Source organism: Lissotriton vulgaris, chromosome 11 (genome assembly GCF_964263255.1).
Source record: "Lissotriton vulgaris chromosome 11, aLisVul1.2, whole genome shotgun sequence".
NCBI lineage: Eukaryota > Metazoa > Chordata > Amphibia > Caudata > Salamandridae > Lissotriton > Lissotriton vulgaris.
Window position 1 is genome coordinate 26,688,660 of NC_141699.1, and position 16,055 is coordinate 26,704,714.

The following is a 16,055-nucleotide window of genomic DNA, read 5'->3' on the forward strand; positions in this document are numbered from 1 at the left end:
TTTACTGTTTTGCAGAGCTTCGCGTAGCGTGACTATGCAAATTCCGCCCACCCCTACTGCTGCCCCCAGGTGCCAAGACCACATTTAGAGATGGTCAATATGAAACATCTGCTCTCTTACTCTGCCTGTAGCGTAAAACAACTTTTCATCTGATGAAAAATATTGCCTCGTCTCCCAAAAGCACCAATTATATTATGTTAAAATAAGTCCCTCACACACCTGTGTTAACACTTCCAAAAAGAGATGAGTTAACACTGGATCCCAATAGCATCAATGGGTGATGTTGGCATTAGATCCATCAGCAGATATGTCAACATAGGAGTCCATCAGCTCGATTGTGTTGTGTGAACATAGGGGTCAATCAGCGTCGATTGTGTTGTGTGAACATAGGGGTCAGTCAGCGTTGATTGTGTTGTGTGAACATAGGGGTCAGTCAGCGTCGATTGTGTTGTGTGAACATAGGGGTCAATCAGCGTTGATTGTGTTGTGTGAACATAGGGGTCAGTCAGCGTCGATTGTGTTGTGTGAACATAGGGGTCAATCAGCGTCGATTGTGTTGTGTGAACATAGGGGTCAATCAGCGTCGATTGTGTTGTGTGAACATAGGGGTCAGTCAGCGTCGATTGTGTTGTGTGAACATAGGGGTCAGTCAGCGTCGATTGTGTTGTGTGAACATAGGGGTCAATCAGCGTCGATTGTGTTGAGTGAACATAGGGGTCAATCAGCGTCGATTGTGTTGTGTGAACATAGGGGTCAGTCAGCGTCGATTGTGTTGTGTGAACATAGGGGTCAATCAGCGTCGATTGTGTTGTGTGAACATAGGGGTCAATCAGCGTCGATTGTGTTGTGTGAACATAGGGGTCAGTCAGCGTCGATTGTGTTGTGTGAACATAGGGGTCAGTCAGCGTCGATTGTGTTGTGTGAACATAGGGGTCAATCAGTGTCGATTGTGTTGAGTGAACATAGGGGTCAATCAGCGTCGATTGTGTTGTGTGAACATAAGAGTCCATCAGCATTGATTGTATTATGTGAACATAGGAGCCCGTCAGCATCTATTGTGTTGTGTGAACATAGGAGTTCATCACCATCTATTGTGTTGTGTTTACACAGGGGTCAATCAGCGTCCATTGTGCTGTCTGAACACAGGAGCCCACCAGCATCTATTGTGCTTTGTGAACTTAGGCGTCCAGCAGAATCTATCATGTTGTGTTAATATAGGAGTCCATCAGCGCGATTGTGTTGTGTGAACACAGGAGTCCATCAGCGTCTATTGTGTTGCCTTAATATAGGAAATGTAGGACTCAGTCAACGCATATTGTGTCATGTTAACATTGGTTAACGTCAGCATCAGTTTGTTCAGGTAGCATTAGTCTGTATAAGCAGCTTTTTTCTTGTATTTATAGTACACCCCAATAACCACCTATTTTGTTGTGTTAACGTTCAATTTCAAAAAGAAAAGCATCCTCTGTGGTGTTGTTGGATTAGATGCTCTCATGAGCTATTGGGCGTGTGTTACTGTTAGAACGGTGCTCATGCCTGTTGCACTGTTAGTTGGTGCATTCTGTTAACACTACACTCCGTCAGCACCGGTTGTGCTTTATTAGCATTAGATCCCATCCGCTCCAACCGTGTTGTGTTACCACCATTGGGCCCATGGTAACATACATTGTCTTTAACACTTTCCGTGCTCATGACGAGCACAGCTCATCATGAGGCACGGTTGAGCTGTGCTCATGAGGAGCTGAGCTCGTCACGGCTGTTGGAACGTTTGCATGTGGGGATAATTTCCACGCTGTGCTGAACGTTCCAAAACGGGTGTGGGCGTGACGAGCTCCGCTCGTCATGAGCACAGCGCCACCGTGCACCGTGATGAGCCGAGCTCGTCACAAGTACAGCGGCGCTGCGCGCGGCCCCCCTCTCCCCGCACAGCAGGTGAATACGCCCCGCAGCGAAGGGGTTAAATCGTACTCGATCTGCATCAACTGCATTGTGTTATTGTTAGACTCTGTCACAACCTGTTGTTAAACCTCCTCAGAATCAACTGTGCAGTGTTAACATTAGACCCCTTCAGGACCTGTTCTGTTTACATCATAACTCATCTGCACCACCTGTGTTGTGTTAAATTAGACTCCTTCAGGACCTGTTGTATTAGACCGTATCTGGAGCTGCTGTGTTCACGTCATACCTCTTCTGGACCAAGGGGCATATTTATCAGTATGTCACGCGACTCTGCAAGCCACCTTCCTGCGCTGCGTGACAGGGAAAGGGCAGGAAAGTGCTGAATTTATCACAATACAGAGCATTCCTGTCATTTCCCAGTGCTGGTGCACAACGTGCTACCTAGTGTCAACGCAGGCACCCTTGCACTATTGTGATCGTTGTGTTAACATTATACCCCATCAACATCAACTGTGTCGTGTTATTATAATACTCCATCAGCACACGTTACGTTGGCACCCGAGCACATCAGCACTTATCGCGAGTATTCAGATCAGACCGGTCAGCACTTTCACAGCCCATGAGTGGCAGCTGTGTTGTGTGTACTCCGAGCCCCATCAGCACATCTTCTGTTCCCATAAGGCCACATCAGCATCTAGTGTGTTGTGTCCCCATTGGGCTCCATCAGCTGCTGCGGTGCCAACTGATGGTCGGAATGATGCAGAAAGGGCACGTGTGTCACTGGGTGTCGGTGCCAAGGACTGCTCTCGCGCCGGAGCAGAACCAATCACACACGTCAGGTCTACAGAGACCGGGGCTTCTCTCCAGGGCTTCAACGTGTTGCTTTGAAATACTTAAATTAATGTTACTTTACTTCCAAAAAGGGCCGCCCGCCCCAGTCGTACAAAAGACCTCCCTTCAGATGCAGGCTCATTCATGGATAATTCTGGAGCTTTATGGGCTGCCCAAGGGTCTGGGTCAGCAGTAAAATGAACGCTCCTGCAGGCCCAATGAACATGAGCACCAAGGGCGGTCCTTAGTGTAACTGTAAGGAATACCATTGGTGCATCGGCACACCCGTCAGTACACATAAGCAGTGCTTAATTTGAGCCCGTGGTTTCCAGTGCTCGGCACAGGCACTTAGGGGCTGATTTACAAGAACTGGCCGATTATTGCAAACTAGAAGAGATGCGTCAGTGAATTTGCGTCACGTTAAAAAACCCTTGCGTTACCATGGATGTGTTGCATTTACAATGCAGCGCACCGTGGCGCAAGGATAGACAGATGCGTTATGTACCTTTTGGCGTATAGGCAGCGCATTGCTGGAGTCATGTCGCAAGCACGACGCAACTCCAGCAATGATCAGGACTGCCTATACCCATCATGCTGCATGTCTCCTTACGCCTGCTTCAAGCAGGCACAAGGTTTTGACGCAGTGACGTCGTAGGAGTGACGTAGTGAAATCTTGTAGATTTCACTGCGTCACTTTTACGAGGCTTTCTTACGCCGGAACGCCCACCCTGTATACATTATACCTGATGCAGGTATAATGTATCGCAGGGTTTTACAACATGACACATCTCCCTAGATGCATCACTGGAGATGCGTCACGTTGTAAATATGTCGCAACAGGGCACATTGTTTACGTCGGCGTAAAGTTGTCGCAAGGGGCATGTAAATATGCCCCTTAGTTGTCAACCTGTGACAGTCTAGGATATGGTGCCTGTTTACATCTGTCTAATTTAGAAATGAGCACAGCAACCTTTGTGTATGAATTCAGTATACATTAAAGTGGACTAATAATAGCTGCCCAAGCTATTCTTATAGTGTTGGAAAACTGGAATAGTCATAACGTTCACACTTGTAGGAGTGTGATTGTCAGTAGTTGTGTTGATATTGTCATTGGCAGCGCTGGCATGATAGCGGATGGTGTGGGCTGCAGTGGCCTCCTGGTAATGGCCCTGGCACTTATGTTTTTTACAAATTAAAAACTGCACATAAGACATTATAAATATCTTCTAAGACCAAACTCACTTTACTTTCACATCAACTTATGCAAATTACTCCTACACTAAACATTGACGAGACCATCCACTAACATGACGCAAACACAAAAAGACAACAGTCGATTGACTCCCACAGTAAACATTGAGGAGACCCTCCTCTAACATCACACAACCAAACACCAAAAGACAACTCGCAGTCATTCTCAGAGCTGCACGAAAGGAACCTTACTTGACAGCCGTAACAATGCGAGATAGAGTCATGAAAACACCACAGCACAAACGGTCTGGAGCTGAGTAGAGGGTTAATATCTGCTTGAGGACACAGGGGCATATTATCAAGGCAGGTGAAATGACATTATCGCCGCTTTAGTGGCCGTTTTCGGCCGCTAAGCGGCGATAATTTCATCGCCCTATTAGAAAGCTGTCGCTAACAGCAGTTAGCGACAACTTTTACGCAATAGCGAGTGGTTTGGGGCCCGCTTTGCATGTCAGCGATATTTATCTCTAATGACATGCAAAGTGGGCGTACCCAACCTGTTAGCGACTGAAAACAGTCGCTAACATCGCTATCGCCTATTATCAACGCTGGCGTAGCGATGGAAATATTCGTGCCAAGCTCGAATATCTCCAAAACCTAACGCCTGCTCAGACCAGGTCTTAGTCATTATATCCAATGGAAGGTGGATATTATGGCTAAGACCCTGTTAGCGATAATGCGTGAATATCGCTGTATTCTCAGCGATATTCACGGATTTCGCAGCTATCGCCAGATATTTTATCGCTTTTGAGATAAACGTTGCTAATAGCAAGTTATCTCAGCGAAAAAATCCGGCGATGCGCAGCGATAAAAAAATTATCGCTAAGCTTATTTAGCGGTTAATTTCGCGAGTTGTTGGTAATATGCCCCACGGTGTCTCTGGCAGACTAATAGATGAAGTTCACATATTGATACATACGCAGAATCCGTGTATCATGTGTGTATGTGTGCCAAAAATCACATTTAACAGCAAATTAAAAGGTGAGATATGGAGCTGAATCAGAAGAGCAGACTCCCGATGCGTGTAGAGGGGGAAGGCCTGCAGTGAGTGGAAGTGGCAGAAAAACTTACAAGGCCTCAATAAGTACAACAAATCACCCCTATATAGGGCCCACATAGCTTGTGGTAAACAGGCACACCTTGCTTAAAATGTCAGCACGTGTCAGTCCTTTTTGAAGTTAGTGCATACAGCCTTCATCAGAACAACAAATACCAAACAGCAGGTGATTTCTTGCTAAAGGATGTCAAGTTCAACATCAAAGGTAGCTCATTTTTCATTTCAAAATGTTTCGAAGGGCTTCAGATTAGAGGAAAGAGAGGGAATCTGCCTCACGGTTCATTCCCAGACTCCACCAGAAATTCCAAGGAATGATCTGCTGCAGGCAGGTTCTGTGGTTGTTGAAGCACCTTGTTTTACTCTGTTTGAAACTGAATGTTTTATTTAAGACCAAGCCCTGTGCCGGGGATTCACAATAACGCTGCTGATGCTTTGTCTCGCCTCTAACTTGCAGGATTGTTGTGACTTTCACCCACAGGGAGTGGAGCAGATGGCAGAAATCCCTAAATATCTGTGGAAGTTTGACGCCCCTTTTACCTTAAGGGAGCAGAACATCTCTGGTTTATTTTCTACTAGTGCCATTTGTCTCATCCTTTTTTTATTCATTTTTTTATTTGAGAATTTGTGGTACAAAAAGATATACAATTCATTACTCCATAAAACATTATCATTAGAAAATAGCAAAAGCATGAAATGTAAAAACCTGGTTCAAGTGGTAAACAAATACCTAACATAGAATCAATTCTTCAGGGGGGATAAAAAAAGAGATAAAACACCTGACAGATATATACAAAATATATAAAAGATTTGGCACAACCACAACTATAAAAATCTACTCAATTCCTAGATTTATACATGATCACCAACACAATTAGCATTTTATAATCTGGAATCCCTCCAGCTTTTTGCCCAGATACTCATACCCATTTCCCGTTTTTTTCCCTTGTAATTATACAAACAGGATTCTATATTGTGCATTCCCAACAATCTGGTGAGCCACATTTGGAAGGACGGAGCTGTAGTGTCCTTCCAGCCAGCAGAAATAAGAATCCGGAGCACCGCAACCGAAATAAATACCAGAGCTTCTGCTTCTTTTGCCAGCCCCAGCTCCCAATCAGTGCCTAATAACATCAGGGTAGGGGATAGATTGATCTTAACATCTAGCAGCCCCTCCCAGAATTTCATGATTTCCCTGTGGATTGGGTTTTGTTACTCACAGTGATAAAACATGTGCAGTAAATCCGCGGGACCACCGTTACACCTAGGGCATCTATTATCTTCCCTTACGCCACAAGCAAACAGCTTTGCTAGGGTATAATGTAGGTTATACAATGTTTTATAATGCTGTACCCGCAAGTTAGAGGAGCGAAATAATTTCCTATTTAGAAGTAGGGCTTTATCGAGGTCGACATCTGGATCCCCTAATTTTGCTGCCAAAGAAGACTCGTTTTTTTCCAGATCATCCTGGGTGCCTAGCAGCAGACCATTATATACTAGTTTAATCCTTTTACCCCCTCTTAGTAGGTATTCCATCATCGTATTGCCAGTTCCCACAGAGATCCGGGGTCTAATGGCCGACATTGTTTGAAAAATCTGACCATATTTAAACCATTGATTGGAGGGAATACCGTACTTCTGCTGAATCATTTCGAACCCCAGGATGGAATCCCCTTCCATAATGTCACCTAAAGTTTTAACTTTCAGCTCCTCCCAAATCCGACAATTCCTATCAATACCAAACTGAGGGAAAAGGCTAGAATTCCATAAATGGAGGTAGGTGTTCATTTTTGGGATATCCAGAATCTTTTGCACCGCTTTCCAAACCCCCCAAGCCCCTTCCAAAACCTTATATCGCATTTTCCTATAATAGCGGCACTCGACTTCACGCATCAGTAAACCCGTAGGTTTCCTCCCCAATAACAGCTCATATATGGAGGGTGGGCACTGATTACCCCCAGGTAAGTTAACTGTGTTAGCAGCTGGTTGAAAAAGTGTGGTAATTTGAGTCAGCAGGCATGTCCAGTGATAGAGCCTAAGATTCAGCATTGCCAGCCCTCCCCTTTCCCAGGGAAGTGACATATACTTTATTGAGCGCCTGACCATGCCATACTGCCATATAAACCTGATGAATATTGATTCTAAATTTTTAATCACTCTCTCATCCAAAAGAAGTGGTATTGAACGAAAAAGGTACAACACCTTGGGAAACATCGTCGTTTTTAAGACATTCACCCTGCCTATCAGAGATAGATGTAGCACATCAATTCTTTTCAAATCTGCCTCTATTGTTTTCATAAGTGGCAAATAATTATCAGCATTGATCCTATCAACCGAGGAATTCACTCTCACCCCAAGATACACTGCCGAGTTCATATATCTTATATCTGCCTTAATGATCTTTTTTGTGCAAATTATTTGGGTTTTTCCCTCATTTAGTAAATACCCTGACCAACTGCCATACTCCTTCGCTATTTCGACCAGAATTGGCATCACCTGCTCTGGGTCAGAAGTGATTACCACCAGATCATCGGCGTTACCCAACAGTTTGTTTTCAAAGCCATTGAACACAACTGGACTAATCTGTGCACATCCAAGAATCCTCTGAATCAGGGGATCGATATTGAGTGAGAAAAGAATCGGCAAGAAGGGGCACCCTTGACGAGTCCCCCTCTTAATTAAAATCTTATCGGAGCTTTCCCCCATTACTTGGACTCGAGCTACAGGATCCTGATACATTGCCATAAGAGCTCTCATAACTTTAGGGTTAAAACCTCTGCCCACCAGTATGCCCCATAGATATTTCCATACCACGCTTTCAAAGGCTTTTTCCGCATCGAGGAGGATCATGGCCATCCTCCCCTCATGGCAGCATGGGCGTCAAACAGCGCGATAGCACGCCTAGTGTGGTCAGTCGTGCCGCACCCCGGAACAAACCCATGCTGCCACGGAGAGAACCCCCCCAATCTCTTAGCCCAAAACTTTGAATACAACTTTGTATCCGCGTTGATAAGCGAAATTGGGCGGTACGACCCAGGGTTCTCCTTTGGTTTCCCCTTCTTATGAAACACGATTATGCTGGTTTCTTTCCATGCATCTGGTATTACACCTGAAGAAAGTATCCCGTTGAAGACATCCATAAGAATTGGGGCGATCTCAATTTCAATACTTTTGTATACCTCCAGAGGAATACCGTCAGAGCCTGCGGTTTCACCAGTGGCTAGCTCCTGCAATGCAGCACTGATCTCTCTAATTGCCAGGTCCTTATCTAACTCTTCTCTCCCCGATTCGTCCAACAAAGGGCCTCCATACCTGAACTCACCACTGGTTCTGCAAGAGTCACCCTTCTCATTATATAAAGACTGATAGAAATTTTTGAACACACGCAGTATATCTTTTGGTTCAGTATACCCCTTACCACCCTCCTGTATACTAGCAATCGCATTCTTAACCTTGTCTTGTCTTATTTGTAGCGCCAATGCTCTGCCTGCTTGCTCCCCAGTTTCATAAAGCTTCGGCCTAGAAGCTTGATAATCACTAATTGCTTTCTGGGTTGCCAATTTCTGAAGTAATCATCAGCTTTTGCTGGCTCTCCACACCTTCCTTTCCTTGTCCAATATCTCTAGCATGCTGATCTTCTACTTCAGCTACTTGTCCTGTAAGTCTCTCTCCCTCAACTCTATCCTCGCTCCTGATCCTTGCAGAAAAGCTAATTGTCTCAACACCAAGAGCAGCTTTAAATGCATCCCATACACCATTTCTCAATGTACTATAACGGTTTGCATTGAAATACTCCACAGTCCATTCCTAAGATGTTCCACATATCTATTATCAGCTAACAACCTTCTTTCAAATGTCCATCTAGATTTTTTCCTAACAGCAGTATCCAGCTCTTAGCACAATATCAAGGGATTATGATCGATATTACTTTCGGGAGTTTCCTAATGCTGACCTTTTTTAGTTCTGAAGAGGATATTAAAAAATAATCTAAGTTGGTATATCGCTGAAAGGGGTTTGAAAAATACGTAAAACCTGGGTTATGGGCTCCTTATCCCCCCAGACATCAATCAACCCGTGAGAGCTTATAAGAGAACTAAGTGCCCGGAATACTCTAGGCTTTCGCCCTACATATGGAGACTTGCTGTGCCAATCGACAGATATGTTTAAGTCACCGCACACTATAATTGGGGTGGGCCAGCTGGCTAGATCTCCTTCCAAGGCTTCGAAAAACCCCGGGGTCATCCTGATTGGACCCATAGATCGCATACAGTGTGTATCTCATATATAGCTCGGCTTCCGCCCATCTGCCTAAACAATCAGCTTTAGAACGCTTAGCCCCCCCCCCCGAAGAGGTTTACAAAGAGCAAGCCAACAACTCAAAACCTCTTATATTCATCAAATGCCTCTTTTCCCAAGGTAAATGAGTTTCCTGGAGGCACAGCACATCAATACCATTAAAGTTAGCGAAGTGAGCTAACCTTTGACGCTTCCTCCAATCATTTAAGCCCCCAATATTAATTGTACAAATTTTAATGTTCGTCATTCTGTCGATTTAAATTACCACCATCAATCCTTTGGATCAGTTGCATCTGATACTCGACTGTACCTTGACTGGGCCCTACCAAAAAAATACCAAAACTGCACAGCACCAGAATATCTAATTTTTCACTTTTTCTCCCCTACCCTTTCCCCCCTCTCCTGACCCACGCCCAACCCCTCACCCCTCTCAGGACCCCCCCCCCCCCCCCGAAACCCCCACCCTTTACCCTGAACCCCTGTGAAGTGCTCAGACCTAAGTCTGTGCATGTAATGAATACAGCATGAACGGATTAAACACTCTCATGAACTTACCAGAAAACAAACTATCAGAATTTTAGGAGTGCGACAGACCCCACACCTTATTGCAGAAAAAAACAATACACCCATATACACAACCATTGATAGCTGAATTTTCCCAAACATTATACAGATGCAAAATCAATTATACTCCAGGGTGGATGCCTGCAGAAAATGATAGAAACTTAGGAATAGCCAATACAAATCCTACATAATTACTCTTTATAGCTTCCCACAATGTCCAAATATTCTTTGGCTTTAATTTCGGATGAAAAATACTTTGTCTGGCCATTGTGAATCACCTTGAGCTGTGCTGGATTAATCAAGTATGCCTAGGCGTTTTTCTCCTGAAATGGTTTAATTAAAAGTCTCAACCTCCATTGCCGCTCAACTGCTGCATGACAATAGTCTGGTCGGACGAAAAAAGAGACCTCCCCACTTGCCCTCCTTGCCTCCGGTCTCGCTTTTTCTGCAATCGCGTGACATAGAAGGAAATTCTAGTTGAAAGTGAACAAGTGCACAGCGGGTGCTTCGTAAACGTCAAAGCGGAAGAACTGTCATTGTGTCTAAATTTTCCAGTGTAAGTGCAGACTTTAAAAAGGTTATATTAAAACATTAGCCTATGTTAAGCCTAGAACCGGATTTTAATGGCATCTTCGACCATCAACCCATATTCGCCTATACCAGAGGCAAAAATCTAGGAGAAATTCTCAAACAAACGGATCAAGCAGAAATTACATCCAGAGGAACAAGACCATGTGCAAATTGCAACGACAGTAACAACATAATTCCAGGCAACAAGGTTATGCACCCAATGAAAGGCCAAGAAATTCCGCTAAACTTTACAGCAACCTGTGACACCACAAATGTAATTTATTTACTGAAATGCCCGTGCGGCAAGGTGTATATAGGAAAGACAGAACGAAAACTGAAAGTCTGCCTCAATGAACACAAGTCCAACATAAGGACACAGAATTTGAAATCATCAGTAGCAGCACATTTTCTAGAGAAGAATCATAACATTTCCCAACTTAAATTCATGGTGCTAGAAACCATACAGAGAGTTGAAGGTAGAGATAACAACAAACACCTACTTTGTCGTGAAAATTATTGGATTTATAGACTGAATGCATCAAGCCGCATGGATTAAATGACCGAATGGAATTTTCTTGTTATTTATAAACATCCATGAGCCCGACTCGGGCATGTATGTTCTGTGAATATTGTCCTGATTGTGATTATCTTTATTTTAGCTTACTTTACACATCGTGCTAGCTCATCGTTAAATAGTCCATTAACACGTCCCAGTTATTTGCCTTAGTTCATTTTACTTCATTTACTTAATTTTATTATTGTCATAATTTTATTACACTTGATGAACAACCATTAATATTTTACGCCGTTCGTATCGGTCACACAGCCATGATCATAGTCTGTTTTTTAGGTCCATCATGTTCAGCACACGTCACCCTCCGATGACGCATACAGTCCGTTTTCTACCTTCATTATTTTCAGGGCCGATCACGTGATCCTCACGTGACAGAGTGCCAACCAATAGACTCATACTTAAACTTGCCACCAGGAAGCTCCGGTATCACCTAGCTACGGAACCATACAGAATTCCCGCCAGATTCATAACATCCTTTTCGTGAGTATTTCACCAAGCTCTAAACGCGAAAAGCTCCTCGTAATCTTTATAGACCTTACCTGTTCCGTATTTTTGGTATTCATTACGTATCTTTCATTTCATAGATATTTCAACACCCAGAGAGTACGAACTCATCATTTCAGTAAGTCTCTTTTACCGGGTCACGGCGTATTTTTCACCGCACGTTCTATGCACCTTAAGCATGCTTATTTCTTTTACCACACACGACCAATGCACAGTCATATCACAGTGTTTTCACTAAGCAGAGGTATTTAATGATGAGCTAACAGACTAAATATAGCTATGATGTTTTGATTGTAGATATGCTCCCAGATGAAGGGCCGTGTCCCGAAATGCATTGGAGCCAATATTAATTATGTGTGACAATAACACAGGCAAATATGAAAAATTTAAAATGAGTTATGAGCCAAAATAAGATGGAATAAATTGCATTTAACCACATCAATCATGTTTATGGAACTTTTTCTATGATTTGAACAAAAGATTGCCTATTTTCAAAGTGCCCCTTGGGATGCAACCAATTTCCAATTGGATGCACTTCTTGAACATAGAAGGAAATTCCCCAAAAATATTAGAACTGTGCGTGGTTTATCCCCTGTCTTAGAAGCGCTGATTTTAAAAGGGGTACAGTGGGCCCTTTGAATTTCCGCAGACCAATTCCACTCTGACAACTCGGGGAAGGCGGATTTAAATAAATCAATAATATAACGCCTGGTATCAGACCCTTCTGCCCCCTCTGGAATCCCCAGGACCCTTAAATTATTTTTCCTCTGCCTGTTTTCAAAGTCTTCCAGTTTCCACTGGATGTCCTTGATTTGTGCATTTTGGGATTCTACCTGGGCAGATGCGGCGGTTGCTTCAGATTCAGTTGCAACAATCCTCTCCTCAAGGTTAGAAACTCTGGGCCCGATTCACAGAACTAACTTAAGATAAAATCCTAAACTTACTACCATTTTGGTATTCACAGAAGACACTTATTCATTTTGGTATTCACAGAAGTTAGGACTCCTAACTTTAGGACTCTCAAATGCCTTCTGTGAGTACCGAAAGTCTTAAAGTTAGGATTTTTCTCAGTTTAAGAGTCCAAAAGTTAGGACTCCTAACTTTACTACTACTAAATTGAGAAAAATCTAAATTTTAAGACTTTCGGTATTCACAGAAGGCATTTAGGAGTCCTAAAGTTAAGAGTCCTAACTTTACTGGTACTAAATTGAGAAAAATCCTAATTTTAAGACTTTTGCTATTTACAGAAGGCATTTAGGAGTCCTAAAGTGAGGACTCCTAACTTTACTACTACTAAACTGAGAAAAATCCTAATTTTAGGACTTTCGGTATTCACAGAAGCCATTTAGAAGTCCTAATGTTAGGACTCCTAACTTCTGTGAATACCGAAATGAGTAAGTGCCTTCTGTGAATACCAAAATTAGAAAGTGCCTTCTGTGAATACCAAAATGGTAGTAAGTTTAGGATTTTGTCTTAAGTTAGTTCTGTGATTCGGGCCCTCTGTCCCCCACAGTAGCACAGGCTTTGGATAATTTTAGAACAACCCCCTGCATCTTTCTCATTGCCGCCTGAGCCTTTTTACTATCTTGCCGTGTCTCCTCCCTGTGTGAGAGGATAGCCTGATTAATTATTTCTAACATAGCAGGAGAGGAAGCCCCAGTTTCCGTAGAAGGAGCCCACATAACAGAGGTAAGTCTGGTGGTGGAAGAGTAGTCCCATTTTAAATCATTTCCTCTGCCTCCGCCATGAGCAGCTGGCTGGCTTTTTGAGCACAAAGTGGTCGCTGGAGCATCAGGCCGCTCCCCTCAGAATCGGTATCGAGATTACTGTCTCCTAGTGATGAACCCCTCTATTCTTAGGACCATTCGGCCCCCTCTGATACGGAAAAAAACAATCACTCGGGCATTATCTGCTTCTGCGCCATCCTTATCTTGGTCAACAAGCATTTCCACCGCCTTAGTCAATAACCCCTCTTCCTCAGAAATATTCAGGGGCCTACGATCGTTCGTCAGCAATTCTAATGCTGTCTGTGGTGCTGGAACTTTCTCTCCTCCTTTATCTTTATATTGCTCCCCCAAGGTAATTGATTTTCCTGAACCTTCTGTACCTTCAGAGTTCAGATCTAAAACCTCATCTACAGGTTCATGCACTTCCTTGTGACTCAACGAATTACACTGATTATTTACACCTTTTGCCAGAATTACAGGGGGAGTCGGGAGGACCAAGGGATTGGCCACGCTCACCTCTCTGTTTTATGACTTGCTTGCTTTCCTCTGTAAGAGGGCAGTCTCCTAAACCTCCAAAATCGTTTCTCCTTCTGCTGCCTCCAAACCAGCTTGAGAGGTCTTGCTGCAATTCAGTAAATCCACTATTGTTGGACCAGCCGGCCGATTCTTGCTTGATGCCCCGCCCCTGCCTTTCCTCAGCGGTATTGGGGATGGCTGAGACTCACTTGGTGTTTTGCCTGCCGCCACAGATGCTGCCACCGATGCCGTTACTGCCTTCATGGGGCTGGTAGCTGTTTCCACACGCTTCAGTGCTGATGATGCAGCTGCAGCCTTTGAGGCTGCATTCACCGCTTTGGGGGCCATTCGGTTTCCTCAGCCCATAGTCCCCGCCCGGGACCAACCACCGTCGCCACAATGCGATATGGCTCCTCCGATGTCCCAGCATACAAGCAGCCAGGTAAGATTCTTGCTTCTTGCCTCCGTTAAAAAATGCCCTATTGCGAACATTTCATTACGACGGAAGGCTTGTTACTGGGGTCTCTGCATTCCTCTATCAGTGAGCAACCCATTTGTGCTGTTGCCGACCTCTACTCAGTCGCCTTCTTGCCTCCCAGGTAGCTGTCTTTGCTCGCCATCTGTCTCATCCTAAAGGCTTTGAGGGATCAGAGAGGCCTGTTTCTTATGCCAGGGTACATTTGGGGAACAAAGCAAACCCAAGGTAATGATGGACGGAGCGCTGAAACTTTTCAGGCACTCACCCCCAGTCACAAATCTGGGTATGAATCCATCATAATTTTTTAGCTCACTTCACTACCTCAGTTCAGACCCAGCCATGTGCAAATCAGTCTGACCCTGTGCCTCATGGGAAAAGTCCAGCCGGAACTGCCAAGCCAGGTCTTCCCTGGACCGGAAACAAGCATCCGAGGACCGGTTTCTGGCTAACACCCTTCATCAGCCACGCTAACTGATGTCAAGACTGATTTGCATATGGCTGGGTCCAAACTGAAATGGCATGGTGAGCAAAAAACTATGGTTTTAGGCCCTGAGTTCTGTACTGGGGTGACTGGATGACATTCTTTCCATCAATTGTTCTCTTTGTATATTTGGCAGCCATTAGCTTTTTTGCCAAGCTGGAGGTGTAAGGGATGTGGACAGCTGTTTCTTGGTGAGGAAGGCATTAGCTGGTAGGGTGAGGTTGGGGGGCACCGTCAAGGACGGTAGGAGACCACACGACGTGCAAGTAGAGGGTGACATCTTTAGAACCTCCATGGGGTGTGCAGCTCCCCGTATGAAATGCCAATATTTGCTCCTGAGTTCTCAGTCACTCCATGGGGGCCTTCAGGGTTGGCGAGTAAGTTGGCCTTTCCAGAACCAATTAGTGGGGTTACAGGGGGTTGACACCTAGATTGGCCGGACAAACTCGCTCTTAAGCTTAGGAGGTCCAGAGACAAATTTTATTTATTTATTTATTTAATGCGATTTTCTATAGCACGAACATTACCTGAAGGTGTCAGAGCGCTTTACAAAAGAACCAGTTGCGATACATAAGGACTTAGGATTACATGAGTTACATAAAAGATACAAACAGGAAAATAATTGCAAATGTACAAGTTGTAAAGTCACACAGGGAAGCGATACAAATGGATAAACTCCAAGAATCACCTAGGAATGGTAGTGAGTACAAAGGTCTACTACATATACTAGTGGTTAGAGTTATCTCTATATACACATATATACAAATAGTAGATTTTCCCAGGATTCCATTTTACCAGGGTTTAGGGGGTACAAGGCGCAGTCCAGGGTCACGCATTGTCCAGTAAGTCCATTTGTGCCAGAAAGACCGTCAAGATGGAGGATCTAGGTTAAAGGCCACTACGACAACACTACAAAATGGCGATGTTGCTGTTTGGTGAGACCGCGGGGATGTGAGGGGAAGGCAGAAGTGCGGCCCCTTCTCTCTCTCCAGGGCCCCCTTACTGATCTCAGGGGTCCCTTCTGTCTACAGGCCTCTGTGCCCTCGCAACACCCTCGGAAGAGGTTCCAGCGTTTTCTCGGGGGGGGGGGGCAAGCCACCGCTTCCAGACCCAGACCGTGGCACTCTGATCTCCGTGCCTGCTGCCAGGCACCAACGCAGCCAGGCTCTCACCAGCAGCCACCGGTCCCAGCGCCGGAGGCGTCGCCTGCCCCTTGGCCAGCGGAGCCCTGCTTCTCGGCACCCCGAGTCGCTCGCAGGCCTCAGCACCCACGCGCGCCTTCCTCAGGTTCTTCGCCGCTCCCATGGTTT

At 44.7% G+C, this 16,055-nt stretch overlaps 1 protein-coding gene across 7 annotated transcripts in view; it reads left to right on the forward strand.

Annotated features, from left to right (window-relative positions):
• The window catches only part of RIMBP2 (RIMS binding protein 2), a 1,349,166-nt gene that overhangs the window by 915,072 nt on the left and 418,039 nt on the right, over positions 1–16,055 (forward strand). The gene's annotated exons all lie outside the window — the stretch shown is intronic.